Below are 18,658 nucleotides of genomic sequence, written 5' to 3'. Positions count from 1 at the left end.
GGGCTAGATAAAGGCAAGCAAAGGCCAGTTTGGAGACCACTGTATAGATTATAATTACTTTGCCGTAGTAGGAGATCTCCTCTCCAGGAAGGTTGAAGAATGGTGAGAAGATCTCCATGAGGAGAGGAGGGCTGACACCAGATGTGATGAGGGGAGATCTCCTCTGCAGGAAGGTTGATGAATGGTGAGAAGAGCTCCATGGAGGGAGAGGAGAGGAGAGCTGACACCAGGAAGGTTAATGAATGGTGAGAAGAGCTCCATGGAGGGAGTGAGTGAAGAGAGAGGGAGGAGGGAAGGAGAGGAGGGGAGATCTCCTCTCCAGGAAGGTTGATGAATGGTGAGAAGAGCTCCATGAGGAGGGAGAGGAGGGGAGATCTCCTCTCCAGGAAGGTTAATGAATGGTGAGAAGAGCTCCATGGGGGGAGGAGATCTCCTCTCCAGAAAGGTTGATGAATGGTGAGAAGAGCTCCATGAGGAGGGAGAGGAGATCTCCTCTCCAGGGAGGTTAATGAATGGTGAGAAGAGCTCCATGGGGGTGGGGTGGGGGGAGGAGATCTCCTCTCCAGAAAGGTTGATGAATGGTGAGAAGAGCTCCATGAGGAGGGAGAGGAGATCTCCTCTCCAGGAAGGTTGATGAATGGTGAGAAGAGCTCCATGGGGGGAGAGGAGAGGAGAGCTGACACCAGTTGTGATGAGGGGAGATCTCCTCTCCAGGAAGGTTGATGAATGGTGAGAAGAGCTCCATGAGGGGAGGAGATCTCCTCTCCAGAAAGGTTGATGAATGGTGAGAAGAGCTCCATGGAGGGAGTGAGTGAAGAGAGAGGGAGGAGGGAAGGAGAGGAGGGGAGATCTCCTCTCCAGGAAGGTTGATGAATGGTGAGAAGAGCTCCATGAGGAGGGAGAGGAGGGGAGATCTCCTCTCCAGGAAGGTTAATGAATGGTGAGAAGAGCTCCATGGGGGGAGGAGATCTCCTCTCCAGAAAGGTTGATGAATGGTGAGAAGAGCTCCATGAGGAGGGAGAGGAGATCTCCTCTCCAGGGAGGTTAATGAATGGTGAGAAGAGCTCCATGGGGGTGGGGTGGGGGGAGGAGATCTCCTCTCCAGAAAGGTTGATGAATGGTGAGAAGAGCTCCATGAGGAGGGAGAGGAGATCTCCTCTCCAGGAAGGTTGATGAATGGTGAGAAGAGCTCCATGGGGGGAGAGGAGAGGAGAGCTGACACCAGTTGTGATGAGGGGAGATCTCCTCTCCAGGAAGGTTGATGAATGGTGAGAAGAGCTCCATGAGGGGAGGAGATCTCCTCTCCAGAAAGGTTGATGAATGGTGAGAAGAGCTCCATGAGGAGGGAGAGGAGATCTCCTCTCTAGGAAGGTTGATGAATGATGAGAAGAGCTCCATGGGGGGAGAGGAGAGGAGAGCTGACACCAGTTGTGATGAGGGGAGATCTCCTCTCCAGGAAGGTTGATGAATGGTGAGAAGAGCTCCATGAGTAGGGAGTGAGTGAAGAGAGAGGGAGGAGGGAAGGAGAGGAGTGGAGAGCTGACACCAGATGTGATGAGAGGAGATCTCCTCTCCAGGAAGGTTAATGAATGGTGAGAAGAGCTCCATGAGTAGGGAGAGGAGGGTAGGTCTCCTCTCCAGGAAGGTTAATGAATGGTGAGAAGAGCTCCATGAGTAGGGAGTGAGTGAAGAGAGAGGGAGGAGGGAGGGAAGGAGAGGAGGGCTGACACCAGATGTGATGAGAGGAGTGGAGATCTCCTCTCCAGGAAGGTTAATGAATGGTGAGAAGAGCTCCATGAGGAGGGAGTGAGTGAAGAGAGAGGAGGAGGGAAGGAGAGGAGAGGAGAGGAGAGGAGAGCTGACACCAGAAAGGTTGATGAATGGTGAGAAGATCTCCATGAGTAGGGAGTGAGTGAAGAGAGAGGGAGGGGGGAGAGGAGAGGAGGGAAGGAGAGGAGAGGAGATCTCCTCTCCAGGAAGGTTGATGAATGGTGAGAAGAGCTCCATGGAGGGAGTGAGTGAAGAGAGAGGGAGGAGGGAAGGAGAGGAGAGGAGAGCTGACACCAGGAAGGTTGATGAATGGTGAGAAGAGCTCCATGAGGAGGGGGAGATCTCCTCTCTAGGAAGGTTGATGAATGGTGAGAAGATCTCCATGAGTAGGGAGTGAGTGAAGAGAGAGGGAGGAGGGAAGGAGAGGAGAGGAGGAGCTGTAGTGGTGTAGACTGACAGAAGACAAGGAGGAGACTTGTACAGGGAGTGGGACACACAGGGCACTAGGAGAGATTCGCTTCCTGGATAGAAGAAAGCACCACCTGCCTTCCTTTGTCAGCCCTGGAATGTGTGGGATCCCCCTGTAGAGGACACGGCTGGATGGTGCAGGTACGGGGGGTACAGGGAGGGGGGCACTGGGCTCCTCATTGCCGATCCGATCACTCCTCTCCTCTCCTCTCCGATCTGTCATTCCCAGGCAGAGCCCACACCTTGTACACAGGCAGTCACAGATCACCGAGATCAGAGCTGAGATCACACCTATAGAGGAGGCTGCTTCCAGCACAACCCTCCTCTACACTCTGTGTGCGATCTGATCGGCTGTGTACACAACTTTCCTCCACTCCTGGAATGGATGTGGATGGCACATTACAGCAGGAGATCGGCCGGGTGACACCATTCTTAGGGGACTGACAGCTCAGTGACCCCTCCTGTCATTACACTGCCATACATTGTACAATCCCCTTTACATTTACCTGAATGAAGTGATAGAAATAGAATAGATTGTTTACATTTGTCATACGACAGGTTTGGCATTTGTATTGTATTGTGAGATTGTATAGTGTGTGGCCAGCTATAGGAGAGGGGGAGCGATTCTTAGTAATCCAGGGATGACTTCTGCTTTCTTTTTGGCTGATCATCAGATTTGGTTGCTACCTGTTTAGATGGCATGATTGGTGAACTGGCTGAGCTGCCCTTTCCAGAATGTGTTGTGATTGGTGGATTGGAGTCTGGAGGACTGAGAACTTCTACTGTTCAGTAGATGTAATCCTGCATTGAAGTGGCTGTCAGCTGTCATACTAGGGCTTGTTTACAGCAGATGTAGGGAAATGTGTTTGTAAACGCAGTATAGTCGCATAGGAATGTATGGCAGAGAGCCTATTTTATTGTGGTGCAGTTATTTGCACTTTAAAAAGTACAGCTTGCTGCGTTTTTCACTGAAGCACAAATGCACTGCTAATGTACGGCAATGCCAAAATGAAATATTGCCCAAAAAATGCACCTCTAAGCCACTGCAAATGCGCCACAAGTGCAACTTCAAATACAGTGCGCCAAGGAAGCATGAAACGCGTCAGCTGGTGATGCCGTTCCCTTCTATTTGTGTTTTTGGATTTGTTTTTATGGACTTGCTAAAATAAAGGTGATTTTACTGGACGTGCAGCCAACCAGAATTATTTTTGCTCATTGCAACTACAAACGCATGTAAGCCCACGTATGGAACAACCCTTAGGGATCCCCTGCGGAGGTCTTTGACAAGCGATCTGCAGTGGATCGTTTTTCAGAGTGCAGTATAGAAGTGGCTGAAAAGCATTCTGGAGACAATATTGTAACCCCCTAAATGCCTTTTTTTTTTTTTTTTTTTTTTTTTTTTTTTTTTTGAGGACTGGTTTACACAAGATGCAGTCCGGTGCATTTTTGTATTGTGCACAAAAATGCATGGACAGTGTTTAACATGGATTCCAATAGTCCTAGTTCACACCAGTGCAGTGCGTTCCGGTGCAGTCAACAAAAGTTAAACATGTTGCATTCTCTTTTGTATGGAACGCAGCAAAACGCATCTAAAAAGCAAAGGAACGCAGGCGGCCTTAGTTTAAGATTAAAGTGGCTGTAAACCTCAGACATGAAATATGAACAAAGCATATCCCTCTATAGCAGTGATGGTGAACCTTGGCACCCCAGATGTTTCCCATGATGCTCCACCATAATGCAGAGTGCATGAGCATCATGGGAAAAGTAGTTCCAAAACATCTGGGGTGCCAAGGTTCACCATCACTGCTCTATAGTGTGTACTTGTCACAAGTAAAATCACTAAGCCCCCATTGACTGCGGTTTTGAAATCATGTGACTTCATCTGAAATCGCATTATTTTAAAGCCACATCTCAATGCGACTTTGAAGATATCTGTGTGGCTTAATGCACAGATGTCTATTCAAGTCGCACCTGAAATCGCCAAAAGTATTGCATGTACTACTTTATCAAATCGGTGCTGCACCGATTTGAACAGTGTGCTTGCTGGCAATAGGATGCAGCGTCAAATCGCATGACAAGTCGCTCCAATGGGTGGCCATTCCTTCAGAGCGCATGCGCTGATGACGTCCTCAGCGGCATATGCAGTAAATATCTCCTATATTTACGTTTAGGAGATATTTACAGTACCTATAGATAAACCTATAATAAGACTTACCTATAGGTACAAACAATCCATGGAGGTTTACTTCCTCTTTAACCACTTCTGGACCGGAAGGATTTACCCCCTTAATGACCAGGCCATTCTTTTCAAATTGGCACTGCGTGACTTTAACTGACAATTGCGTGGTCATGCAATGCTGTACCCAAACAAAATTGATGTCCTTTTTTCCCCACAAATAGAGCTTTCTTTTGGTGGTATTTGATCACCTCTGCGATTTTTTTTTTTTTTTTTTTTTTTGCGTTATAAACAAAAAAGAGCGACAATTCTGAAAAAAAAAACAATATTTTTCACATTCTGCTATATAAAATTCCCAAAATAAATAAATAATAATCAACATTTTTTAACATTTTAGGCCAATTTTGTTTTCTGCTTCATATTTTTGGTAAAAAAAAAAATCACAATAACCGTATTTTGATTGGTTTGTGCAAAAGTTATCACGTCTACTAACTACGGGAAAGATTTATGTCATTTTTATTTATTTCTTTTTTTTACTAGTAATGGCGGCGATCTGCGATTTTTTTTTTTTTTTTTTTTTTTTTTTTATTTAATTTTTTTTAGCAGGACTGCGACATTGCGGCGGACAGATCGGACTCCTGACTGACATTTTTGACACTTTCGGGGGAACCAGTGACATTACTACAGTAATCAGTGCTAAAAATATGCACTGTTACTGTAATAATGACACTGGCAGGGAAGGGGTAACCTAGTGGGTGATCAAGGGGTTAAATGTGCGCCTAGGGGAGTGGTTTTAACTGTGGAGGGGCGTGGCTTGTGAAATGATCATAGAGACATGTGATCCTATATAGAAGGATCACAGGAGCTCTGTGATCATTTCAGGGAGAAGGACGGTCAGCTGTGTTTATATTAGCTGCCCGTTCCTTCTCTCTCAGCGGGGAGCGATCGCGGGTGTCAGGCGGGTATCGGAGCCAACTGCCCCGTGCATCCGAGTCCCCGCTGCCAAGGCGCGCGACTGACCTATACCTATGTCGGTTTGCGCAGGAGGGGCTATAACTGCAGCGGGTGGTCCTTAAGTGGTCAGGGGACAGTAAAACCATGGCTCAACCACCTATTTTCACCCCCCCAAGCTGCAAGTGTAAAATCCCACAGTGGATTCGCAGAGTTCCCGCATCTCATATATGTGAACGGGCAATAAAGGAATAGGGATGAATAACTGGTGTGTGGATTTCCTCCTTTCCCAGATTGGACTTAGCCCTTTACCTTCCAAGCAGTGGGCGGGTTTGGGTCTGCTATCATGGTGGAAGCTGCCGCCTCTGACTTGCCTTTCCTATATACTTTGTTTTTTTTTTTCTTCTTTCAATGTTGCAACTAACATCAATATTTACCCTGAGCCGGAGGAGTTTTCACTGTGCAAAGTGTGGAGGGGGAAGGGAGAGATCCCATTTCAGGAATGTGCCTTCTCTATAATATTTTACACCATCCATGTTCATATTATATTTATCATGAGCAGTAATGTATTAAATATTTCTAAAATGACCCGCACACATTGTTTGGAATCGTAACTGATCTATTTTTATGTGATTTCTTTCTTTCCTTATTTATTTTTTAACCAGGTAATTGCAGAAACTGTGTTCTGCAGTCATGATATATTTAAAGGAAAACTAAAGGCAAAACTTTTTTTTTTTTTTTTTTTTTAACCACTTTACCACCGGAGGATTTTGCTGTCTTACGTCCAGGCCACTTTTTGCGATTCGGCACTGTGCGACTTTAACTGACAATTGCGCAGTCGTGGGACTCCGTACCCAAACGAAACTTACGTTCTTTTTTTCCCACAAACAGAGCTTTCTTTTGGTGGTATTTGACCACCTGTGCGATTTTTACTTTTTGCGCTATAAACAAAAAAAGAGCGTCAATTTTGAAAAAATAACAATATTTTTCACATTTTTTTTATATGAAATTCCCCCCCCCCCCCCAAAAAAAATGTAAAAATCAAAATTTTTTAAAATTTTTGGCCAATTTGTTTTCTGCTACCTATGTTTGGTAAAAAAAAAATCACAATAAGCGTATTTTGATTGGTTTGCGCAAAAGTTATTGCGTTTACTAACTAAGGGAAAGATTTCTGTCATTTTTGGTGTTTTTTTTTTTTAACGAGTAATGGCGGTGATCTGCAATTTTTTTTTTTTTTTTGCGGGACTGCGACATTGCAGCAGACAGATCGGACCCTTGACTGACATTTTTGACACTTTTGGGGGTACCAGTGACATTACTACAGTAATCAGTGCTATAAATATGCACTATTACTGTAAAAATGACACTGGCAGGGAAGGGGCTAATTTTATTGGAGAGGGAGGGGTTAATGTATGCCTGGTGCTTACTGACGTGTGTGGAGGAGGTGACTGAGTGACACAGGGACAGATCGCATGTTCAGCTATGCAATCTGTCACTCCCTGTCACTTAGGAGATCTGCCAGCTCTGTTTACACAAGCGGGCGGATCTCCAAACTCGATTCCCCGACGATCGGGGAAGAGCAGCGGCGATAACCGCTGCTCCTCCCCTGGCCCGACTCCCGCTGTGACTGAATACAGCGGGAGCGAGCCTCTGGCGGCACGCGAGCGCCGCCCAGAAGGGGCGGAGTCCAGCGACGTAGTACTACGTCGCTGGACGGAATCGAGCCACTTTGCCGCAGTACAGTCTACGTGACTGGTCGGCAAGTGGTTAATAAAGTGGAGAGGGATTAGAACCCCTGTTAGTTTTTATTGCTGGCTGTGCCCTTGTTATGGGGATCCCCCTCTCTTTTTGTCCTGTTCATCATTACCATCAAAAATGATGCCTGCAGTTAGAAGGTGGTGGCGGCCATCTTGGTACACCCTGCACTGCTCAGCACCAAACTGAATATATAGTCAAATAGATTATTTCACTCCGTCATGGTGAAATGTAAGACTTGCTTGGGTATAAAGAGATGTGCGCTGCCGCCTTCGTATTCTTTACTTTCATTTTCTGCAGACTGCAGAAGATCCCAAATTTTGGATTGTCCCCAGAAAAGGAATAGAGGAGAAATTACTAATTCTGGTGATCTGGGGGTCCCCAAGGAATTCTCTTAATTTTCAGGGATTCCCTTCTACCTGTTTGGCTATAGGACAGGAAGTGAAGGGAAATCCCTGCAATGGGACACAGTTGGTAAAAAAAAAAAAAAATCTGTCGGGTTATAACCCTTTCTTTCTCTATCCAAAATGAAAAAAAAAAGTTTTGATTATAGTTCTACTCAGGGCTTTTTTTCTCAGAGAATAGGTGCAGGAACTCTCCCTTCTGAGTCACCCCTTGACTCTGTCCCCTACCCACCTCCGAACACCGTTCCTTGGTTTCACCTCTTTCCCACCTCCCAGTACCACCCCTTTTAGAGAATTAACAATAACAAGAAAGGCAATCTAATAGATCTAGAAACAATGGACACCCCAGCGACAATAGATCCACCCCTGCAACAATGGACTTTCAACAGCCAGCATCAATAGACCCTGCAGCAGCCAGCAAAATTAGACCCCTCCCTCAACAGTAGATCCCTCCCAGCAATGATTGATGCCCAGCAACAATAGATACCCTACCCCACCAACAACAACAGACTTCCCCAGCAACAAGAGATCCTCTGCGCAAATAGATCCCCTCCAGCAATACTAGATTATCCATTAGCCAGCATCAATAGACCCTCCAGCAGCAAGCGGCAAAGACCTCTCCCTAAACAATAAATGCCTCCCAGCAACAACTGACCCACCAGCAACATAAGACCCTCCCCAGTAACAATACATCCCCCATGAGCAACAGAAGACCCCCTCAGCAACTATAGACCCCCATCCTCCGCAAAAATAGATCCCCTCCAGCAACAATAGACTGCCTATTAGCCAGCATCAACAGACCCACCAGCACAACCGAGCATCCCTTGCCATTACATACATTCAGTTCTGGAGGTGCCGGAACTGCGTTCCCCCGCGTTCCCGCTGAAAAAAAGCCCTGGTTCTACTTTAACCACTTGCCGACCACCCGCCGCGTGTACACTGCAGCAGGCTGGCTCAGCAGCGCAAATCAACGTGTGGGTACATCAGTTCCCGGAGTGGTGCTGGGGGGGCAAGTGCGCACCACCCACGGCACACTCCGGCCCCCATGAGGCAGCGGGGATGCCGATCCACAGGACCAGCGACCGCAATCGCCGCCAGGCACCCGCGATCTCTCCCCACTGAGAGAGAAGAACGATCAGCTGTTGTAAACACAGCAGACCGTTCTTCTCTCTGAAATGATCACAAAGCGTCTGTGATCCTTCTATATAGGAATGCAGGTCTCTATGGTCATTTCACAAGCCCATCCCCTATACAGTTAGAAAACACTCCCCTAGGCTCACACTTAAACCTTTGATCACCCCCAGATTAACCCCTTCCCTGCCAGTGTCATTATTATAGAACCAGTGCATATTTTTAGCACTGATTACTGTAGTAATGTCACTGGTCCCCCCAAAAGTGTCAAAAATGTCAGTTAGGGGTCCGATCTGCCCACCGCAATGTCGCAGGCCCGCAAAAAATCACTGATCGCCACCATTACTAGTAAAAAAAATAAATAATTACATAAATTTTTCCCCTAGATGGTAGACACAATGAATTTTGCGCAAACCAATAAAAATATTCTTTTTGCAATATTCCCCAAAAAAGTAGCAGAATACAAATTGGCCTATAAGGATGAAAAAAATTTGATTTTTACATTTTATTTTTTTGGAGAATGTTATATAGCAGAATGTGAAAAATATTGTTTTTTTTTTCCAGAATTATCACTCTTTTTTTTGTTTATAGCGCAAAAAATAAAAATCGCACAGGTGATCAAATACCACCAAAAGAAAGCTCTATTTGTGGGGAAAAAAGGACATCAATTTTATTTAGGTGCAGCGTCGCACGACCGCGCAATTGTCCGTTAAAATAACGCAGTGCCAAATTGGAAAAAACAGCCTGGTCATTAAGGGCGAAAATCCTTCCGGTCCAGAAGTGGTTAACTATGATCTGATGAAACTACGATCAATCAGGCCGCACTCGCTCGCACCTATACATTTTGGCCCCTTTCAATAGAGCTTTGTTTTGGTGGGTTTTTTTTTTATCACCTCTAAGTTTTATTTTTTGCGCTATAAACAAAGAAAAAAAAAATTAGAAAAAAAAATTATTTTTTACTTTCTGCTTTTTGCTTCCTTTTTCACCATCAACACTTGGGACTGCTAATTTATGCTGAATTTATATTCATATCACTTGGGACTTTTTATGTTTGTTTTTCACTTCATTATATATGGTTTTTTATATATAATGTTTTATTAGCGCTGCACTTTATATTGTTTGTCAGTTGTTTTGTGCACGGTTAGCGCAATTTGTTTGTTTTTAGGCAAAAATGTATTCTGCGACATATTTTTGGTAAAAAAAAAAAAAATCACCATAAACGTTTGATTGGTTTGCGCAAAAGATATAGCGTCCAAAAACTATGGAATTTTTATTTATTTATTTTTTTTACTAGTAAGGGCAGCAATCGGTGTCTTATAGCAGGATTGCAGCAGACAAATCGGACACTTTTTTTTGGGAACCAGTGACAACAATACAGTGATCAGTGCTGGGAAGAGGTTAACATTGGGGGCAATCAAAGGGTTAACTGTATGCCTAAGGCCTCTTGCACACGATACTCCTGTTTGGGCATCTTGCGGCTTAAAAATGCTCAGTACAGCTTTTTGAGCTAAAATACAGCCCATTAATTGTAATGTGCCTATGCACACAGGCGCGTAAACAAGCGCTGTGCATTCTTCAGTAAGAACAAAATAGAAAAATCTGCATTTTTGGTCAGTAATTTAAGCCTCAATACTCGCGAATACACGCAAATACTCTCAAATACTCGCAAATACATACAAGAAAAAAGGTCTGGAAAAAAGTAGATGCTCAAACAGGAGTATCGTGTGCAAGAGGCCTTAAATGTGCTTGGTTACTATGTGGGGGGCGCTTGTACCATGGGAGGCAGAGATCAGTGTCCCTGCTTTGCAGAAACACAGGATCCATACCTTCACTACTGACAGAACTGCAGTCATTATTTACATAGGCAGACCGCCATTCTGCTTGTGTCCTGAACGATCCCCGCGGATATCGAGTCCAATCACAGCAGGAGTGGGCGGGAGAGTGCCCCAGACCTGTAAATGCAGGATCATGTACTAGGTATGTGATTCTGCACAGGAGAGCCACCTTGCCGCCATTTATTTATAGTATACGGTCGGCAAGCGGTTAGAGAAGTAGTGGCTGTTTAATTAGCAAAGTGAATGTTCTCACTGTCAGGGCGCATGCTCCTCCAGTTCCCAGGGAGGAAGCTTTTCAAGTGCTCCTCTCTCCTCTTTAACCACTTCCCAACCACCCGCCGCCTTTTTACTGCGGCAGGGTGGCTCTCCTGCAAAAACCGATGTAGACCTAGCAGGGAAAGCTAGGGGGCGGCGGCGGGGAAGCCGATGCATGGGTCAGGCGGCTCCGATTGCTGCCTGCCACATGCCATCGCTCCCCGTTGAGAGAGAGAGAAGAACGGTCAGCGGTTGTAAACACAGCAGACCGTTCTTCTCCCTGGAATGATCATAGAGCCCATGTGATCCTTCTATATAGGATCACATGTCTCTATGGTCATTTCAGAAGCCTCACTCCCCTAGGCTCACATTTAACCCCTTGATCACTTAGCCCCTTTCCTGCCAATGGCATTATTACAGTAAGGGTCCTTTTCACACGGGCGGTTTGAAACGGAAGAGAACCCTATTTTTCTTCTGTTTAAAAAAGACAGAACGGGCGCAAAAACGGACGTCAGCGGTGTCATCCGCTGACATCTGCAATCCCATTGACATACATTATGTCCATTTATCGTCCGCAAACGGATGGGATGATAAACAGACATATGGACCGGATGACACAAGTGTCATCCATGTCCGTAAAAAAAAAAGTGCCGGAGCGGATCAAAAAACGGTCCGCCCCGTGTGAAAGGACCCTAATAGTGCATATTTTTTAGCACTGATTACTGTAGTAATGTCCCTGGTCCCCCCAAAAGTGTCAAAAATGTCAGTTAGGGGTCTGATCTGTCCGCCGCAATGTCGCAGTCCCACACAAAATTGCAGATCGCCGAAATTACTGGTAAAAAAGAAAAAAATTGCCATAAATCTTTCCCGTAGTTAGTAGACGCAATAACTTTTGCGCAAGCCAATCAAAATACGCTTATTGCGATTTTTTTTTTTTTTTTTTACCAAAAATATGTAGCAGAAAACAAATTGGCCTAAAATGTTAAAAAATTTTGATTTTTAAATTTTTTTTTTTTTGAGAATGTCATATGGCAGAATGTGAAAAATATATATATATATTTTTTTTTTTTTTTCGAAATTGTCGCTCTTTTTTTGTTTTATAGCGAAAAAAATAAAAATCGCACAGGTGATCAAATACCACCAAAAGAAAGCTCTATTTGTGGGAAAAAAGTACATAAATTTTACTTGGGTGCAGTGTCGCACGACCGCGCAATTGTCCATTAAAGTAACGCAGTGCCGAATCGCAAAATAGGGCCTGATCAGGAAGGGGGGCAAATCCTTCCGGTCTTAAAGTGGTTAAGCCACCCCATGTGAGACTTCATCAGCCTGAAGGGGGTGGCTCCAGGAGGGTAGTTGGCATGGCTCTCCCCTGTTCTCTACCCACATGATCATGGTGCTTGTGGGGCTCCTCCAGCATGAATGATCTATTGGCTTCTTCCTTGCAGTTGCCCCATGTGACACTGACAGTTTAGGCTTGAGGGTCGGGTCTCATGCGGGATGAGTGTGATTGGCAGCAGCTCCTTGCTGCCCGTCTATTATCTGAATATATGAGAAACTTCCGGGTGTGACGTCTGCAAGCTTTGGCAGAGGTTTCTGGCACGCTCCACCCCCCTAGTCTCACATTGTGCAGTGAAAATACTGTATTTGGGAACATGTTATTGTCTGCTAGAAATTTTTCATTCTAATGTTAGACTTCCTGATGTTAAAAATGAAGTTACTACAATGGGTCTATTGACACGTTAACTCATTTCAGTGTTTTTTTTTTTTAATTAAGTCATTTTATATGTGGTTGTCCGCATTGAAGTATTAAAGTGATTAGCTCTTGTAAGCACAGTCTAAGGCTCGGTTTCCACTAGTGCGACTTGCGGTGCGATTTGACACATGTCAAGTCGCACAGCAAGTCAAAACCCATTGTTTTCAATGGGGCCCGTTTCCACTGCCGCGGCTTCAGTTGCGGCGACTTCAAAAGTAGATCGTGCACTACTTTTGAGCCGACTTCAGTGCGACTACCCTCTATATATGAGGGACAAGTCTCACTAAAGCCGCAGTTTACTTTCGCTACGAAGTCGTGCTAGAAGTAGCACGACTTCGTAGCCGCACTAGTGGAAACCGAGCCTAATGGTGTATGTGGTTGATTGTGCCAACTTTTGCGTTTAGATAATACCGATGAATCCGCTTGCCAACAGGGCTCATAAATAATATGGGAAGCCTTATGTGTATTGTATATACCCACCAGCCTTGACAAACATTTAAGTTTTAATCCTGCAAATATTTTTAGATAGTACATGAAATAGGAGTAATTGTGACACATGTATTTAAAAACCATAATACGGCTGGAGGTCTCATGTACGCAGCAGAACTGATGCCCTTTTGAGTCTTTTGTTATTATAAAAGTCAGAAGCCCTGACGAATGCCAGAAAGTTTCATGTAATAGTCTATGATGAAGTATTGAGGTTGAGAATAAAATCACATTACTGTGTTATAATAAATACATTGTCCCAGATGTTCACAAGATATGTCTTGGGAATCTTTATTTGGTTCACAGAAGATCCAGTATCTCACAAAAGTGGGTACACCCCTCACATTTATGTAAATATTATATTATATCTTTTCATGTGACAACACTGAAGAAATTACACTTTTCTACAATGTAAAGTAGAGAGTGTACAGCTTATATAACGGTGTACATGTTCTGTCCCCTCAAAATAACTCAACACACAGCTATTAATGTCTAAGAGCCCATGCACATTAGCGTGACTTGTCAGCCTGACAAGTCACGGTCCATTGATTAGCACAGGACCCGTTCTAATAGGAGCGACACAAGTCGCTCCGACTTAGAAAAAGGGTCCTGTACTACTTTGGGGCGACCTGGAGGCGACTTGCATAGACTTCCATTATGTGAAGTCTCTGCAAGTCGCGCCGAAGTCGCGGTGCACGCGACTTCACAGGTCACCCCCCCAAAGTCGTTTCGCGCTAGTCTGAATGGGCTCTAAACCACTGGCAACAAAAGTGAGTACACCCCTAAGTGACAATGTCCAAATTGGGCCCAATTAGCCATTTTTCCTCCCTTGTGTCATGTGACTTGTTAGTGTTACAAGGTCTGATGTGAATGGGGAGCAGGTGTGTTAAATTTGGTGTTATCACTCTCACTTTATCATACTGGTCACTGGAAGTTCAACATGGCACCTCATGGCAAATAACTCTGAGGATCTGAAAATAAGAAATGTTGCTCTATAGAAAGATGGCCTAGAAGATTGCCAAGACCCTGAAATGGAGCCGCATCATGGTGGCCAAGACCATACAGCGGTTTAACAGGACAGATTTTCACACGAGTGCACGTGCTCAGCGTCATATCTAGAGGTTGTCTTTGGGAAATAGACATATGAGTGCTGCCAGCATTGCTGCAGAGGTTGAAGGGGCGGGGTCAGCCTGTCAGTGCTCAGACCATACGCAGCACACTGCAACAAATTGGTCTGCATGGCTGTCGTCCCAGAAGGAAGCCTCTTCTAAAGATGATGCACAAGAAAGCCCACAAACAGTTTGCTGAAGACAAGCAGACTAAGGACATGAATTACTGGAAGCATGTCCTGTGGTCTGATGAGACCAAGATAAACATATTTGGTTCATATGGTGTCAAGCGTGTGTGGCAGCAACCAGGTGAGGAGTACAAAGACAAGTGTGTCTTGCCTACAGTCAAGCATGGTGGTGGGAGTGTCATGGTCTGGGGCTGCATGAGTGCTGCCGCCACTGGGGAGGTACAGTTCATTGAGGGAACCATGAATGTCAACATGTACTGTGACATACTGAAGCAGAGCATGATCCCCTCCCATCAGAGATTGGGCCCCAGGGCAGTGTTTCAACATAACAACCCCAAACACACCTCCAAGATGACCACTGCCTTGCTAAAGAAGCTGAGGGTAAAGGTAATGGACTGGCCAAGCATGTCTTCAGACCTAAACCCTATTGAGCATCTGTGGGGCATTCTCCAATGGAAGGTGGAGGAGTGCAAGTTCTCTAACATCCACCAGCTCCATGATGTCGTCATGGAGGAGGACTCCAGTGGAAACCTGTGAAGCTCTGGTGAACTCCATGCCCAAGAGGGTTAAGGCAGTGCTGGAAAATAATGGTGGCCACACAAAATATTGACACTTTGGGCCCAATTTGGACATTTTCACTTAGGGGTGTACTCACTTGTGTTGTCAGCGGTTTAGACATTAATGGCTGTGTGTTGAGTTATTTTGAGGGGACAGCAAATTTACACTGTTATACAAGCTGTACACTCACTACTTTACTTTACATTGTAGCAAAGTGTCATTTCTTCAGTGTTGTCACATGAAAATATATAATAAAATATTTACAAAAATGTGAAGGGTGTACACATTTTTGTGAGATACTGTATATCCCATAGCAATTATCTTGGGGGAACCTACAATTTTACATTAACTGTTACATTCAAATTGCTACAGATTATTATTTTTTTTTATTTTTTTTTTTTTATCCAATACAGATTATTTTATTAACTAAGAAAAATGGAACTGGGAGCACCAACAAGGAGGAATCCCAACCTACTATAAAACCATTTGATGTTTTCTTGGGAATTCCCTTTATTGTTTTTTCACAATACTGGTTTTAGGGGTTTCTCTGTGCACATTTTGCTTCCAGCTGTGTTTTTTACCTAGGCCGCTCACAGACGCGTTCCAAATGCTTTTCTTCATGTGTGTTTTTGGTACTTGTATTCCCCAAAAGTTTCATGGGGTTTTTTTTTTTTGTTGCTTAACTGTGTTTATGATGTTTTCTGGTGCTTGTTTTAATGTATTTTTCTGTGTTCCAGTGCAGTTCTGTGCAGATAAAAAGTAGCTTGTTCTTTTTTGCACTACACTGGAACTTACCGCACTGATGTGAACTAGGCCATTGGAACCCATATAATCTACTGTCCATGTGTTTTTGATGCAGAAAAAAATTAATTGGACTGCATCTGGTGTGAACCAGACAGAGTAAGCCTATAATACTTCATAACTTTCTGACATCCAATCCTCCTGAATAATTGTGTATGTATGTGTGTATGGTAAACTCCTGGGATATTGATGTGGTAAGTTAAGTAGCAGAGGGGGTTGTTAATCAGTTTCATCTGCTTTGGTGTTAATGAAATTAAAAACAGGTGCACTAGAAGGGCAACAATGAGAAAACCTCCAAAATAGGAATGGTTTTACAGATGGAAGCAAATTACATTTTTTTCCCTACTCCTTTTCTGACTGTTTTTCGCTAGTTTTGCATTTGGATAGGGTCAGCGGAAGCATGAAGTGACACCTGGACCCTTTAGAGGTTTCACAGGCAGTCCAACTCCTCCAGGATGGCACGTCAATACGTGCCATTGCCAGGAGATTTTCTATTGGCGCTTTTCCACTGCATGGAACTGAACGGCTCGGCTCACTTTTGTGCTTTTCCACTGCTGGTACCGCATGGTACGGTGTAGGAACGGTTCGGTACGGCACGGTACGGCGGTGCTTTTTCACTGCATGGAACCGAACGGTACGGCTCTCAAAAACAGTACCACCTCGATTGTGGTTCCAAGAGGTACCATATCCGGTACCATATCCCACAATCCTTTGCATGAAGTCACTACTAACCACTGATTGGTCAGAGAATCCCACCCACCCCGTTGTTATCCCACCCACCTAACTTTAGTACTACTTTAGTGGAAAAGCAAACCATACCGTACCGAACCGTTCCAACACTGTACCATGCGGTACCAGCAGTGGAAAAGCAAACCGGGCCAAGCAGGGCCGAGTAGAGCCGAGCCAGTACTTGCAGTGGAAAAGTGCCAAAAGTCTCCCAGCACAGTCTCAAGAGCATGGAGGAGATTCCAGGAGAAAGGCAATTACTCTAAGAGAGCTGGACAGGGCCGTAGAAGGTCCTTAACCCATCAGCAGGACCGGTATCTGCTCCTTTGTGCATGGAGGAACAGGATGAGCATTGCCAGAGCCAAACAAAATTACCTCCATCAGGTCACTGGTGTGAATGTCTCTGACCAAACAATCAGAAACAGACTTCATGAGGGTGACCTGAGGGCCCGACGTCCTCTAGTGGGCCCTGTGCTCCCTGCCTGGCACTATGGAGCTCAATTGGGGGACTCGCAGACCTCTATAGGCTAGACAATGGCACCCTGGCTACCATTTGCTATCAGGATGAAATCTTTGGACCCATTGTCAGATCCTACGCTGGTGCAGTGGGTCCTGGGTTCTTCCTGGTACACGACAATGACCGACCTCATGTGGCGAGAGTATGCAGCCTGTTTCTGGAGGATGAAGGACTTGATATCATTGAATGGCCCCCACGCTCGCCTGACTTAATTTCAATAGAACACCTCTGGGACATTATGTTTCGGTCCATCCGACGCCGCCAGGTTACACCTCAGTCTGTTCAGGAGCTCAGTGATGCCATGGTCCAGATCTGGGAGGAAATTCCCCAGAACACCATTCGTCGTCTTCATTAGGAGCATGCTCAATGTTGTCAGGCATGCATACAAGCATGTGGGGGCCATACAAACCATTTTGAGTTACTGCAATGAAATTTCAGCAAAATGGACTAGCATGCTGTGTAATTTTTTCACTTTGATTTTTGGGGGTGTCTTTGAATTCAGCCCTCTGTAGGTCGATCATTTTAATTTCCATCAAACGATGTGGCATCCTTTAGTTTCTAACACATTACCCAGTCCATATCAGTAAAGATTTCCTGCATGATACTGTGTGTGTGTGTGTGTGTGTGTGTGTGTGTGTGTGTGTGTGTATGTGTATATGTATGTATGTATGTATGTATATATATATATATAATATACTATTATAATATATTAGAGCAATTTGTGCAAACAGTTTTTAATGTCAGTTACATTTTAATTTGGAATCTCTGTTTAGACCTTGTAAGTTTGGAATCTCTGTTTAGACCTTTTTAAAGTATTTTAGTTTGATAACCTGGTAATGTGGTATTTTACATGTGTTGGAAATCAAAGAGACAATGTGGGCTTTTTAGGCTTCGTTCACATGTAGGCTTTTTGGACCGTTTTTGGGGCGTTTTTCTGCTCTAGGATCAGCTCTCAAAACGCCCAACAAGACAAATCCTATTCATTTCAATGGCCCCTGTTCACATCTGAGCATTTTGACGCTGTGAGCAAAACGCCCAATGCTCAAAAAAGTACATGAGCTTCTTTTTGGGCAGATTACAGGCGTTTTCCATTGGTCTCTATTCAATCTAAAAACGCCTGCACAAAAAACGCCTGTAAAACTTCTGCAAAAACGCCTGAAAAAAACGCCCATAAAAACGCCTGTAATAGCAATGCCAAGATGTGAACGTAGCCTTAAGGATTTTAGTTTATTATTATTATTATTATTATACAGGATTTATATTAGCGCAGACAGTTTGCGCAGCACTTTACAATATGAGGGAAGACAATACAGTTACAATACAATTCAATACAGGAGGATTTAGAGGGCCCTGCTCGTTAGAGCTTACAATCTAGTTTAGCAGTCTATTAGTGTTGTACACCATGAACGGAATCAGAAGAGATGTTTGCTAAGAATGGTGTTTAGACCACATACAGAATGTCAGGGAAAGCTCAGCAGGCTTGTAAGGACCTCTTTTCAGCACACAGGAACCATGCAGACACAGCAAAGATTGCCCTGATCACCTGTGATATAAAGCAGGCCAGAGGATTCAGAATGGAATACAAGACATTGGCTCAGATCAGAGGTTAAGTCACGCCATGGGTTGGCTTTCAGGAAGTGCATGGACTGAGGCTGGGTTCACACCTATGCGAATTGGATGCGGGTTTCCCTGCATCCAATTCGCATGACAGGTGAGTGTGACCAGCTCTCAATGGAACCGGTTCACATAGCTCTGGGGTGGCTGCGGTCCACATT

General features: G+C 44.6%; 1 protein-coding gene across 1 annotated transcript in view; it reads left to right on the top strand.

Moving 5' to 3' along the window:
* The first annotated feature begins 2,212 nt into the window (after positions 1–2,212).
* PTPN3 (protein tyrosine phosphatase non-receptor type 3) overlaps positions 2,213–18,658 on the top strand; it is a 346,819-nt gene continuing 330,373 nt past the window's right edge. The window contains exon 1 of the mRNA XM_082257741.1: positions 2,213–2,379. The gene's annotated coding sequence lies outside the window, so the exon portion shown is untranslated. The remainder of the gene's footprint in view (positions 2,380–18,658) is intronic.

This window comes from Pelophylax lessonae, assembly GCF_965119305.1.
Source record: "Pelophylax lessonae genome assembly, chromosome: 5".
Lineage (NCBI taxonomy): Eukaryota > Metazoa > Chordata > Amphibia > Anura > Ranidae > Pelophylax > Pelophylax lessonae.
The sequence above is the reverse complement of the archived record's forward strand: the minus strand, read 5'-3'. Positions and strand labels throughout refer to the sequence as shown.